General features: G+C 33.0%; 1 long non-coding RNA gene across 1 annotated transcript; it reads right to left on the reverse strand.

Annotated features, from left to right (window-relative positions):
• Positions 1-5275: 5275 nt before the first annotated feature.
• Positions 5276-6785, reverse strand: LOC149415911 (uncharacterized). The gene is made up of 2 exons (XR_016303504.1): positions 6640-6785; positions 5276-5763 (listed from the first exon to the last, which is right to left on the reverse strand). It is a non-coding gene; the product is annotated as an uncharacterized LOC149415911 (long non-coding RNA).
• Positions 6786-13382: the final 6597 nt, after the last annotated feature.

Below are 13382 nucleotides of genomic sequence, written 5' to 3' on the forward strand. Positions count from 1 at the left end.
GTGTTAAACCGTTAGTTATTAGAATCTTGTGTCGCCTAAACTGGTATAAATATTTTCGACTACGTTAGTATACATGGGTCTTATTGGACCCGAATTAAATTATGTATTAGTGTAATCTTTGCTTTGCGTAATTTTTCAATTTTTTTTATTAGCATTAATTTATATTGTAATATTATATTTTACACCAAGTGATAAAATTACACTGGTTAACACATTTTTTGTCCCTTTAACGAAAGTAGCCAAATCTGGCAGGAAATTTTACGCTGATTTCAGATATGTGATTAGTTTTTTTCTATCACGTCAGGTTTTTATGGGTTTCAAGTTTTACTAAAATGTGTATTAATTATACATATTTATTCGTGAGTTACCATTGATTTTTTTATTTTTTGACCATCCATTCCACTTGGTCATGCTGAAAACATGAAATAGAACTATGACAACATGAAGCTGTTGTTAACAAAAAATAAATATGTAAAATACGAATGGAAAATATGTGGTTATCTAAAAATAATAGGGTTCCTACTAGGACTGCAAGCGGGATACACAAAGTATTGTTGTTTTCTGTGCGAGTGGGACAACAGAGACAGGAAAAACCATTATGCCAAGAAGGACTGGCCTACTAGAAAGCACCTTAAACCTGGCACGAAGAATGTTGAACATGCTCCCTTAGTAAAATCTAAAGATATCTTACTTACACCCTTACACGTTAAATTGGGTTTGATGAAAAATTATGTAAAAGGCTTGTCTAAGGATGGAAATGGCACGATTTATTTAAAGCAAAAGTTTCCTAAGATCAGCGACGCAAAAATTAAAGAAGGAATATTCATGGGACCACAAATAAGGGAGATCTTGACTGATCCGATTTTATAACAGTGTTATCACCGGAGTATCTAAATACTCCCACATTTCATAGCATCTCAAAAATCTGCACTGGCTCAAATGTCCTGAAAGAATCCAGTTCAAGGTATGCTGGATGGTATTTAAGTCACTTAACGGAATGGCTCCGGCTTACTTATCGGAATTGTGTATTCCAGAAGATTCCAATTCCCGACAGTCAACCCTTAGATCAGCAACGTCATCAGCTATCGGAAGGTTGAGGGAACCAAAGCGCACACCAGATACTAAGTTCGGTGAGCGTGCTTTCGCCGAGTCAGGACCTAAAGCCTGGAATGGACTGCCACATGATTTGAGAATGATCACAGACTCGACAGAATTTAGGTCTAAACTTAAAACGCACCTTTTCAGACAGTCGTATCCATAATTTCAGAAACCTCCACTTTCACAGTCGACGGCAATTTAAATTAACAAAATGTAAAAATACTAAAAATAAAAATGAATAAAACTAATAATTAAAAATAAATAAATAGAAATGATAACAACTAACAATTTGTAGGCTTTTTAAGACAGTTAAATTAAAATAAAAAACTATAGCAGACTTAAGATCATGCGATGACCAGTGTTTTTTGATGTAGTGTCCTCTGCGTGCAGTTTTATCTTTTATAAGCATAAAACTTTTCAATATAAGTGTGTTTGTCGGAAGTGACTTGCCAGGTAAGTATGTTTTGGTATCTTTTCTAAATAACAAATGTAGATCATAGGAAATAAATTGTACAGCGCCCTTGGGGTGATTTTTCACAAAAACGGCGCTCTACAAATCATCCAATTATTATTATTATTATTATTATTTGAGACCAGTCGAGCTAGCCGCTTGGTCAGCCTTCAAGAATTTTGTCGAGAACTTTCTTGGAAGTCATAAAAGTGAAGACCATATCAGCATTGTGTCTGAAATGCTCATGGCCTGTAAAAATATGGGATGTAACATGTCACTTGTCTGTAACATACACTTCCTTCACTCTCATTTAAATTTGTTGGAGATGTCAGTGACGAGCACGGCGAAAGATTTCACCAGGACATTGCGGCTATGGAAAAGTGATACCAAGGAAAGTGGAGTCCATCTATGCTAGCAGACTATTGCTGGACCCTGCAGAGAGACTCTCAAGATACTCACAAGCCTTTACTATACCATTTAAACTGTCGTTTTAGCGAAAAAACGGAGGAATTTCCCTCATCACGTGAAGAATGCGTGTTTTACGTAAATCGGTGAAAAATCCAATAAACGCGTATTGCATTTTTTCTGACCTCTAAATACGAACATTAAAATTGACACCAAGACCAATAAATTAATAAGATCTGGGGGCTCGACAAAACAACTGTTTACATTCTCAAATAAGAATATTGATAAATAAAAAAATAAAGTGTGTAACTAGATCAATATGCACATCGTTTTATAAAACAGTTGTATTTACTTTAATAAAACATTTATTGCTACACGAGTCTTCGAAATTTGCTTATTCTATCATATTGATGTAAGGTATTTATATTTAAAATTAATAAAAACAGGACCTTTTTGTATTTTTTTTTACTAGATTTTATTTTTCTAGACGATGAATTAGTATCTTCCCGAGGGATTCCTCTAGAAATATTTGAGATTTTAGTAATACGTTCATCAGAAATAATTAAATTAATACCATGGAAAAATCAAATTTCTAGGCCTGCTAAGGCAAAATTGACTGTAGGTCCAATGCGCCGGGCCACGCGCCGAATAATGTTTTTACACGACTTCATCACATATGTCGTTATGATTCTCAATTTATTTCACAGATTTGTAAGGGCAAATTCAACTGAAGTTCTGTCAATAAACCAGGGCCGCACGTCGTATATTTATGTGCATGGCTACTTCACTTATGTCTTTAAGATTTTGGCTTTATTTTAGGGTATTGCCTCGTCTTAAAACATTCTTTGCGGGAAACGAGAAAACTCGTCATACGCCTTTTTACAGTAAGACGCGGGAGACGAGTTTACTCGTTTTGTTGCGCAAAGCGGTAAGGAGCGGGAAACTTGTAAACAAGGGGTTCTAAATGGGTGCGGGGTCATGTGTTTTCTATTGTCGGCGGTACCCGATCTATCTACCTGTCAATACAATGAGTTTGAAACACAACAAAAAAATGAAAAAAATAAAATCGCTGTCGCGTATGTTCCGCTCACAAACTACGCAGTGAAACGCGTAACATGTGCAAGTTTTGCAATGTGCCCCTGCATAAAGGAAAGTGTTTCGAACGCTATCACACATTGAAGCACTATTAGGTTATAGTTTTATTTATATTTATTGAAAATTTCTAAATAATCTTGTAATTTTGTATGAATAAATTTCGATATGTTATTTAGATTGTGAAATACTGTTTTTTCTATGATTCCCAAGAAATTAGAAAGTTTTTGTTCATAAAAAAAGGGATTACACATACATTGCTCAGTAAATAAATAGAGACATCTTTTTAAAGTAAAACACTGGAAGTTTCATCGAAAAATATCAAATAGATCATAAGATATTAATATTTTGCGGAAAGTCTTTGGCGCTAAAATAAAAAAAAACACCCGCCCCCAATTTGGCGGTAAAATGCCCGACCATATAGTAAAACACTGGAAGTTTCATCGAAAAATATCAAATAGATCATAAGATATGAATATTTTGCGAAAAGTCTTTGGCGCTAAAATTAAAAAAAACACCCGCCCCCAATTTGGCGGTAAAATGACCATATAGTGTAGTTAATAAGTGTCTTTCAATACAGAATTGAAAAAGAAATAGCTTTGTCAATACTCCACTTAAATTATTACAACATTGATATTTTTAAGTCTACTTTGCGGGACATAAATAAAAATATATGTGTTTAACTCGACTATGTTTATCCGTGACTCTATCTAGATTATAAACCAATTCATTAAATTAGTTGCAATATGATATTTTTGATTCTGATTTTGAAATAAAAGATTGATAAATATGACTAAGTCTCAATTGTCGAGTGGTTAACACGCTATCTTGGTAAGACAAGAGATCCTGGGTTTGAAGCCTCGTTGTAACATTTATCTTTTAAATTTATTTGTCTTGTTCTGTTTCATGATTCGTTTAGATTTGTAGTTGTCTTAGTGTACAAAAATTAAAGTCTCGTTTTACTCAATTGGAGCGTTTATTTAAGAATGAACAATCGCAATCTCAATAATAACGCGTTTACTCTACGGGGTACATACGTGTAGCTCTATATATTATATATATAGCTGGAACTAGATCCTTCTAGAAGTTTCCGCAGCGTTGAATTATGCCTAGACCCTTTGTCTAGACCCTTCTGGCGAGTGCGCGTAATGCACTTCGCCAAACCAGCAATATTATTGTTGTCGGTAGTTTGCTTCGGACGTCGCAAGTAGGTACTCGTACACGGCGGCGGTCAGTAGTTAATGTGTGATTGATTGCTGCGTACTTCGTCACTTCAGTTGGATATGGTTGTAAAATTAAGCAGCCTTTAGGTGATTTCCTCACGAAAACGGCGCTATACAAATAATCCAATCACTATTATTATCTAAAAAGTCACAGTGTATCTTTAAATGCAACTAAATCCAATGGTTTTTGCTCTATTTAAACCATTCGTGTTTTATTAAATAATTATTATCGTTTTTTTTATTATAAGCGTGTTCCCTCCAACATTCGGTTCCATGAAAAATCAACACAATCACAATTTAACACACTTTTAACAAGTGATATAAAATCGTTAGAAACAAAGAATTTTTTTTTTAACCTAACCTAACCTAACCTACTTAACCCAGTTAATAAAGTTTTTGTTTCATCACTTTCCATGAATAACTTTTTAAAAATGTGATGAATTATAATTTTGATAAGTTATCCAACATTCTGTATACAGTTGAAATATTTCATATGATAACTCGTCGATTTTCGAACTTGTTCTTAAATTCAACAGCTCGTCTGTGAAATGATTTGATGCCTCTATGTTTCCTCTCTCCTGCAACATATATCTTCTCTTCAAGACTCATGTTCACTCCTACCTCTCCTCCACCCACACAGAGCATACCCAGAGACGACAAGGACACAGAATAATTTTTTTTCTCAGGGCCTTCGGTGTAGAGAATATGTTTAATCCTTACAAGACTGCTAATAATTTGTAAATATCACGAAATCGTTGGGCTTTATAATTTTAAATTTTAACAAAGTAAGTAAAAAAATACCTTATTTGTACAATGAAATCATTGATGACAATATTAGCGATTCTGAAATGGAAAATTGAAGCAGAAAAAAACTAGGTCACCTTGGTTCAATTCTTAAGTGGTAATGAATTTTTTTATGTATTTTCTATTTCAAATTTATGTTTGAAAGGCACTAATAGTGTTTTTAAAGATTAAAGAAGAAGCAACAAAAATAAAACAATCGTAATTGAATTTCAACTTTTAATAAATAGTCAAATCATATCAAAACGCTGTAAAATATGAGGAAAAAATACAAAAACAATTTGTAACAAATTCAACATCCGAGGAAAATGTTAAATTTAGTTAACATCTTTCTATTGTGAGATTTCTTCACTTTGAAAGATGTTTTTGTACAATTTGACTATTTTTGTATTGCGTATAAATTAGTATAGCTACATTCTAGTAGATGTTGTTGAGATTGACAAACTGAAGTATGCGGATCGTCCTTTGTGCAGAGATTAGGCAACAGTTTTGAAGCTCAACCCATCGTTTTAAATAATTTTGGGTTATTATAATGGTAGTGGTGTTGATGGTGGGCAGGCCTAAGAACTCAATCTACTAATCGTAATACCGGTTGTATCTGTTATACTTGGATGGCCTGTAGCCACGGTAACCATCGTAATCATTGTAATCGTTGTCCCAGTAGTCTGATCTGGCAAGTCCAGCAGAGGTGAACTGAAATCATAACAAAACATATATTCATCGACTGTACAATTAATTTCTCAGAAAATCAGTTTAACTGTTTAACACTCTTTAAAATTGTCAGACAGAAAGATTTTCACTGACTTGGTATTTCTTCTAAATGATGCATTTGATAGACCAGAATTGCTTGCATGATACATTTTCAGTTTCCACTGAATAATACTAGAAGTAATGATTTGTGCCAGTATAGAAATTTTGTGACTAACTACCATTTGTATTCCTCTTTACCCAGAATTCTCTTGGAGGGAAATAATTATACCGAGTCAGTGGAATTTTAAAATTTATAACTAAGCAAATAAAAAAATATTTTTATTGAGTCAGTTAAGTTATTTCTAATAACAATGGCGTTAAAAAATATATAAATCGTCTCAATATGACCTAACCGAACCCAACCACAACTATAGCCAAAATATTTACACAAAGTATACAAGTATTTCATAAAGTTTGAAGTAATTCTTGAAATTGCTTGGGTAAAACTATCCAAAACGTCACAATGTCGGTTAGTATTATGTTACACTAAAGAATGATTTGTTTCCGTGGTCACCATAAGCCAGTGAACAGACCTTAATACCAATTTAAAAAACCTGATTATTCTACTTGACTTACAAGCAGTGATTACTGACTTTATTTGGAATAAAAATTGTAAATGAAATTTTGGTATTTGCCTTTTTTTGTTCTTTTTTTTGTTTGTTTTTAGTGAGGGGTTGTGTTAGGTTAGGTTACTCGGCTGAGTGCATACTAAATTTATTTTGTTTGATTTTGAAGATTTTTATTTATTTTTTATTCAAAAAGTCACTGGAGACAAAAACTTAATAATTATAATTAATTATATTGCTTTTTTTTTCTTACCATTGCTGTTCCAACGAGCACAAACGCTACCAGGAAAAAATAGATGAACTGCATCTTGTTTGTCTTTTCGAAGCGATAGAACTGATGCAGGTATGCTGTCTGCAGACCTTTTATAGGTATTCTGTTTTATATGTTTTTACCAGAAGTGTCCCTTCTTTGTAATTGCCTTTAAAATGCATATATGTACTGAAAACAATAAAGTGTTCAGTACTTTTCCAACATGTGTATCAAAAAAGGGATTTATAATATGAACGGTGGTAAAACTGGCTACTGTTGTCCTCCGTTAGTGGATATCGGTTGATTTATATTTCGGCTTGCTTGGAATGTGGAGCTAAGCGTGGCTGGAACATTCAACATAATTCCTAAACACGTCGGAAGTTTAATATTACACGTATTGTCTATGATTTTATTAGGAAAGTACTTGATTCTCTATACTGCATGGTAAATTGATTATCTATGGGGGATCGAGAGCTTTCAAAATGTCAAATTTTTAGGCAGGCTAATTTACGAGTTGTTTTTTGAAGTTCTCCACTTTTATCAGCATGGCAATTTGTTTTGCTGTAGTCAGTGTACTATTCACGAAGTAATCACAAATAAACGCGCTGAAAACACTGTCGTGACGTTCAAACATGCCTCGAATAATACCTTACTAGACTATTTGTCTATTATAGATTGATTTTAAATTAACAACATCAACATCTCACTTCGCCTGATGAATGTAACAGTTTATATTGTTAAAATGATGCAATTTACTTATATTTCGGTGATATTGGAGAAGGTACGTAATTGTCATATTTGACATTTGCTACTGCTAGCACCTCGGCGTTCAAGAAGGGAACTATTATGCGGCTTACCAAGGCTTAAGCGTCCGATTTAGCCCACTTAACTTTGCTCGAGGAATGTCGCACATAGCGAGGATACGGACTGACTGATATACCGGACCTAAATATTGTTACCGCCGGATTAGATGGCAAAATTTAACGAAATCGACAAGTAAAATACCAAATTACGCGAATTTTTTTGTATTACAGAAAGAATAATATATATTTATAAAATAATGTTTGTTTGTCCCCTATACACTCAAAAACTACTGGACCGATTTGGTTATAAATTTCAAAGTTTTTTCTTATTAGTTTTGGGAGTGTTTAGAGAGTGATCTGAATGGTATAGGAAGTCGGTGACGCCCGTGGAAGACTTATCACAATATCTCTGCACTGGAATGAGATACAGAGTCGAATAAAAAATCGACGTTATTTAGATTCTCCAAATTAACCATGTGATATACGGTAGTGAATGGTAGAAACAGTCAGGGACGCTCGAGGAAGTCTCAACACTTATTTCTGCACCGCAATGAAAAAAGTAGTCGATATAAAATTTAAATTTCGAAGCGTATCAAAGCGTCATTTTTTTGTCAACACGCAAAGTACCTATATACGTATTTCCAGGCTGACCGATAAGTTAGCCATATTGCCTACTTGCCAGTTGACAGGCACAAAATTTCTAAATCTAAGTGTGATTACAGTGCATTACTCCACAAGCTATTGGAATTATTTAATTGTGTCATTACAAACATAATGTCAGCAATAAGATTCGCAATTGAACATCAAAAAATCATGGACTCGCTCACCGAATACATTGATCGTAAACTGGGTGAGGGGCCGTTCAAGTATTATGTAAGCACTATAGGGGGGCAGGGGGGTCTTTGCTTTGCTTATTTTTGATGACATGGGGGGGTGGGGGGGTCGAGATAGTGATTACGTCAGCACTGCTCAGCAGTAGTTATTTTTTTTTACACATTGGTAACCCACACATTGTCTATGTTTGAAAACCGAATACATATTCGGGGATTCCCACCGTGTCAATAAATTTTGTTTAAATAAATATTATGTGCATTAAAGTCCTCTATCCTTAGTCTATTTTAGAAGTGCTGCTTATGAATCAATAAAAAAACAGAATACATTAACAGAAAAATGCATATAGGTTCCAATTTTTACGTAAGCATGGGAGGGGGGGGTAAGATCTTTGCTTACTTTTGGTGACAAGGGGGAAGAGGGGGTAAATAATTGTAATAAATCTGTTTACGTAATACTTGAACGGCCCCTGAGTTGAAATCACAATTGTTTACCAAATTAGAGACGGAATTAGCCGATCTAAAAAAATCAACTCAATTTGTGAGCGATAGATATGATGACAAATGAAAAATTAAATAAAATTCTCGACCTCCCGAAACAACACCAAAAAATAATGGAAGATTTGGAAAACAAAGAAAAAAGAATAGTTGCTCTTGAAAAGAAAATATCCGAATATGAACAAAGGGAATTAATAACTTGTGTAGAAGTCAACGGATTCAGAGTATCGCCGAACGAACCACCACAAGAAATAGCCAACAGAATTAGCTCAGCCTTTGGAATTAATTTAGAAACAGTGGACCAATTCAAATATATAAAACCTACTGAAATAAAACCACCACGTCTAATATTTACCTTCAAAGATGACACAAAAAAAATAACAATGATGAATGCCAGAAAAAACAACAATGATGAATGCCAGAAAAAATAACAATGTCTCCCTTCTTTTAGCAGATGTCAATAAACAGGCTTACGTAAATGAAGCCCTGACGCCATTCTACAAAAATCTTTTATGGAACACTAAAATAAGGGCAAAAGAAAAAAAATTCAAATTCATTTGGTTTAAAAATGGAAAATTACTGGCACGAAAATCTGAAGACTCTCCAATAATTAAAATAAAAAAAATCATTACGACCTCGAAAATAAAATCATGTAAACAAACAATAAATTCCATAACCACCTACAATATATTGGACACTTATACCAAAAATGGATCCATTAACTGATATAAAATTCGATTACCCTTCTCGCGAAACCATCACAACCTCAACAATACAAGAAATTAATGACTACATACAAAACAAAAAAACAAAAACATTAAAAATACTTCACCAGAATATTAGAAGCATCAACAAAAATTTCGTAGAGTTGACAGTGATGCTACAGCAACTTGATGAGGAAATCGACATTATCATACTCACAGAATGCCGTATAAAAAAAGAAACATATTCACCAAAACATCTGGACAATTATAAGGTATATAACTCCACGCAACATAAAAGTCAGAATGACGGAGTGATAATTTATCTTAAAAATGAGATCCAAGGAATTGTAAAGGAAAATCAACTCAGAGACGCAAACTGTCTACTGATAAACATTAATAATGACATCTCAATATTCGGGATATACAGATCACCGTCAACAAGAGACATATCTCCCTTTCTTAATTCCCTGGATGATGAGCTAACCCTACTACGAGATGTTCGGAACGTGTACTTAATAGGGGACATTAATATTAATCTACTAAATACAGGACAGAAACACCCGCAGTGTGATGACTATCAACTACTTTTGCTGCATCATGGACTGATAACTGATCAGTGCAGTTAATGTACCAACAAGATTAGGATATAACGAAAACGCTCAAACTGTATCTGCCTCCTGTATTGACCACATCATGGTAAAAACAAACAAACCATACTGTACCACCGTTCACCATTCCAATATTACTGACCACTTTACACTACTACTCACCATTCAACTTCAAAATACACAAACATATATTAAAAACACACTTGTTAAAAAAAGAATTAATGTTAACAAATTAAAGGATTTATTAAAATTGGAAGATTGGGGAGAATTACTTAAAATTATAGATTTTCAAGATTGCTGGCACTCAAATATGATTTAAGATTTTCACGGCCAAAAGTATTTTTGTTATTTGTTTTTGGGGTATTATGCCGTGTTGCGCTAACTCCTTCTTTAGCCAACGTTTCGGACAGCATTGCAGTGTGCCAAATAAGACATCTGCCCTGATGATGGACACTGAAATGCTGTCCAAAACGTTGGCTAAAGAAGGAGTTAGCGCAACACGGCATAATACCCCAAAAACAAATAACAAAAATTGCTGGCACTCGTTTTTTTTTATTTTTTTATTTTTTTTATTTATATTTTGTGTGTAAGGTAGGTTTGAGAAGGTGATACTGTATGTGAGTAATATTGTATGTTTCGTGAACACCTCACTAGGAGAACCTGTGCTGAGATGTTTACGTGGTTATGTATAGGTGTGACAAGTATTTATGTGTTGTTGAAGTTTTTATTTTTTATAAGTTTTAATTTAATTTTTTATTTTTTTTTGGTTTTTTTTTTAAATTGAATATTCATAAAATTTTAATGGTTTTTGTAAATTGAATATTCATAATAAATTTGTAAAAAAAAATATATTAATATATATTAACATATATGTAAGTGCATAGTATATATATATATATATATATATATAGTAAGTGCATACAAACATTGTTCAAACAAATGTTCAGAATCATTCACAACACAGACTTCACACAAATGTAAAATAAAAAAACCTTGGATTACTCAAGGACTTCTAAAAAGTATAAGAATTAGAGACAAATTACACTTGAAAACTAAAAAAAACCCACTTGATCTTTCATTACTAAATCTTTATAAACATTATAGAAATATGTGTTCCAAACTTCTGAAATATGCCAGAGGTAACTATTATAAAAGTCAGATTCAAGACTGTAATAACGACCCTATACTTGTCTGGAAAATTATTAGGGAGATGACATATACTAACAACAATACAAACAGTGATATTTCCGAACTGGATACACCAAATCAAAAATTAAATTTGAAAGAAAATCCAAGGGAAATGGTCCAATTTGTAAATAAATGTTTCTCCAATGTCGGTTCTAATTTAGCTAAAAAAAATCATTAATCCTCTTCGTACTGCTAATGAGAATAACAAAGCACTTACTTATAATATCACCTTTAAATTAAATACAGTTACGGCAGATGACATTAAAATCATTATAGAATCATTGAAACCAACACTCACTTCCGGATCAGATGGCATTTCAATGAGAATAATTAAATCAACTAGAGATGAACTAATCCAACCACTTCTCCACCTTGTGAACAGATGTATCAAGGATGGTATCTTTCCTGCATCGCTTAAATTAGGTTCTGTTATACCAATCTTAAAAGACGGAAATAAAGCGGATATAAGTAACTATAGACCGATAGCAATATTGAATAATCTTGCAAAAATAGTAGAGAAAGTTAAAGAAACAGCTCACTCAATATCTTGAAACAAACCGCATACTATCTGAAAATCAATACGGATTTAGAAAAAAATATGGGAACTTCCGATGCCATCGCCTCTATTGTAAAAAGGATAAAACATAGTCACGATAATGGTAATAAGTGTATCGGAATATTTTTAGATCTATGTAAAGCTTTCGATGCAATTGATCATACATATCTTCGAGAAAAACTCAAAAAGATTGGAATCGTAAGTCGTGAACTGAATCTCATTCAAAGCTACCTACATGTCAGAAAGGTCACAGCTAGTCAGGATTAAAAATGAATCAAGTCAACCAATACCAATTCAATACGGAGTTCCACAAGGCAGTGTCTTAGGGCCGATTTTATTCCTGATATATATAAATGATCTACGTAATCTAAACTGTCACGGCTCAGTAATTAGTTTCGCAGATGACACAGTTCTTCTCTTCCATGGAAAGTCGTGGGAGACTGTATTCATAAACGCTGAAGAAGGGATGAATCAGGTAAAACAATGGCTTGATACAAATTCACTAACATTAAATGATACAAAAACTAAATATATTAAATTCAAAATTTACAACAGACAGATAATGTCAATTCAAACCTAAACATAAAAATTCATACAAACTGTTTAACCGCGAACCATGAAATTCCTTGCAATTGCCCAAAATTGATTGAAATTCAAACAATAAAATACCTTGGGATAATTATTGATCAAAACTTAAATTGGAACTCCTTAATAGAAAATGTGAGCTACAAATTTAAAAAAAACTAACCTATTTCTTCAAAACAATAAGAAACATTTTAGATAAAGAACAACTAATTCAAATTTACTACGCACTAGCCCAATCTCAACTACAATATGGTCTTATCGGATGGGGAAGCTCATGCGATTCCACTATAAAACCAGTCCTCATAACACAAAAGGCAATTCTAAAAATTATACTTAGGATCCCCATCAGAACTTCTACCGACTATGTTTTTAAAACCCTGAATGTAATGACACCAAAACAATTATACGCAAAAGATATACTAATTTACGCATTCAAAAACCAGGACAACTTTACACAGACAAACTCAGACAGACTCACAAGATCCACATTACAACATATGTTACACCAACCAATAACTAAAACAACTTTTGGATAAAGAAATATGCAGTATTATTCTATAAAATTATTGAATGTCCTCCCTTTTGAAATAAAAAAAACATTCAAAAATAACTGACTTCAAAAGAAACATTAAGAAATGGATTATGGCTAAGGGAAGGAAGAATATAGATTAATATTGCAACCCAACAAAGACTAAAGCTTGTATTATGTTTTATTTTTCTCTAAATATTGTTTTTTAATTTTCTATGTAGTATTTTAACATATAAACTTATACTATTTCAAACACATAACCATGTACAATGTGACCTTAGAACGGGGTACCCCAGTAAGGACACATTATCTTATATAAAAAAATTGTTAAATAAAAAAAAATAAAATATATATATAAACAATTCAGAGATCTATGCATCCATCTCATTAAAGAGCGGGTTTTGGAATTTGAATGTAGGTACACTTGAAAAAAACGAATGAACTA

Source organism: Hesperophylax consimilis, chromosome 17 (genome assembly GCF_061612785.1).
Source record: "Hesperophylax consimilis isolate HC1 chromosome 17, BYU_Hcon_1.0, whole genome shotgun sequence".
Lineage (NCBI taxonomy): Eukaryota > Metazoa > Arthropoda > Insecta > Trichoptera > Limnephilidae > Hesperophylax > Hesperophylax consimilis.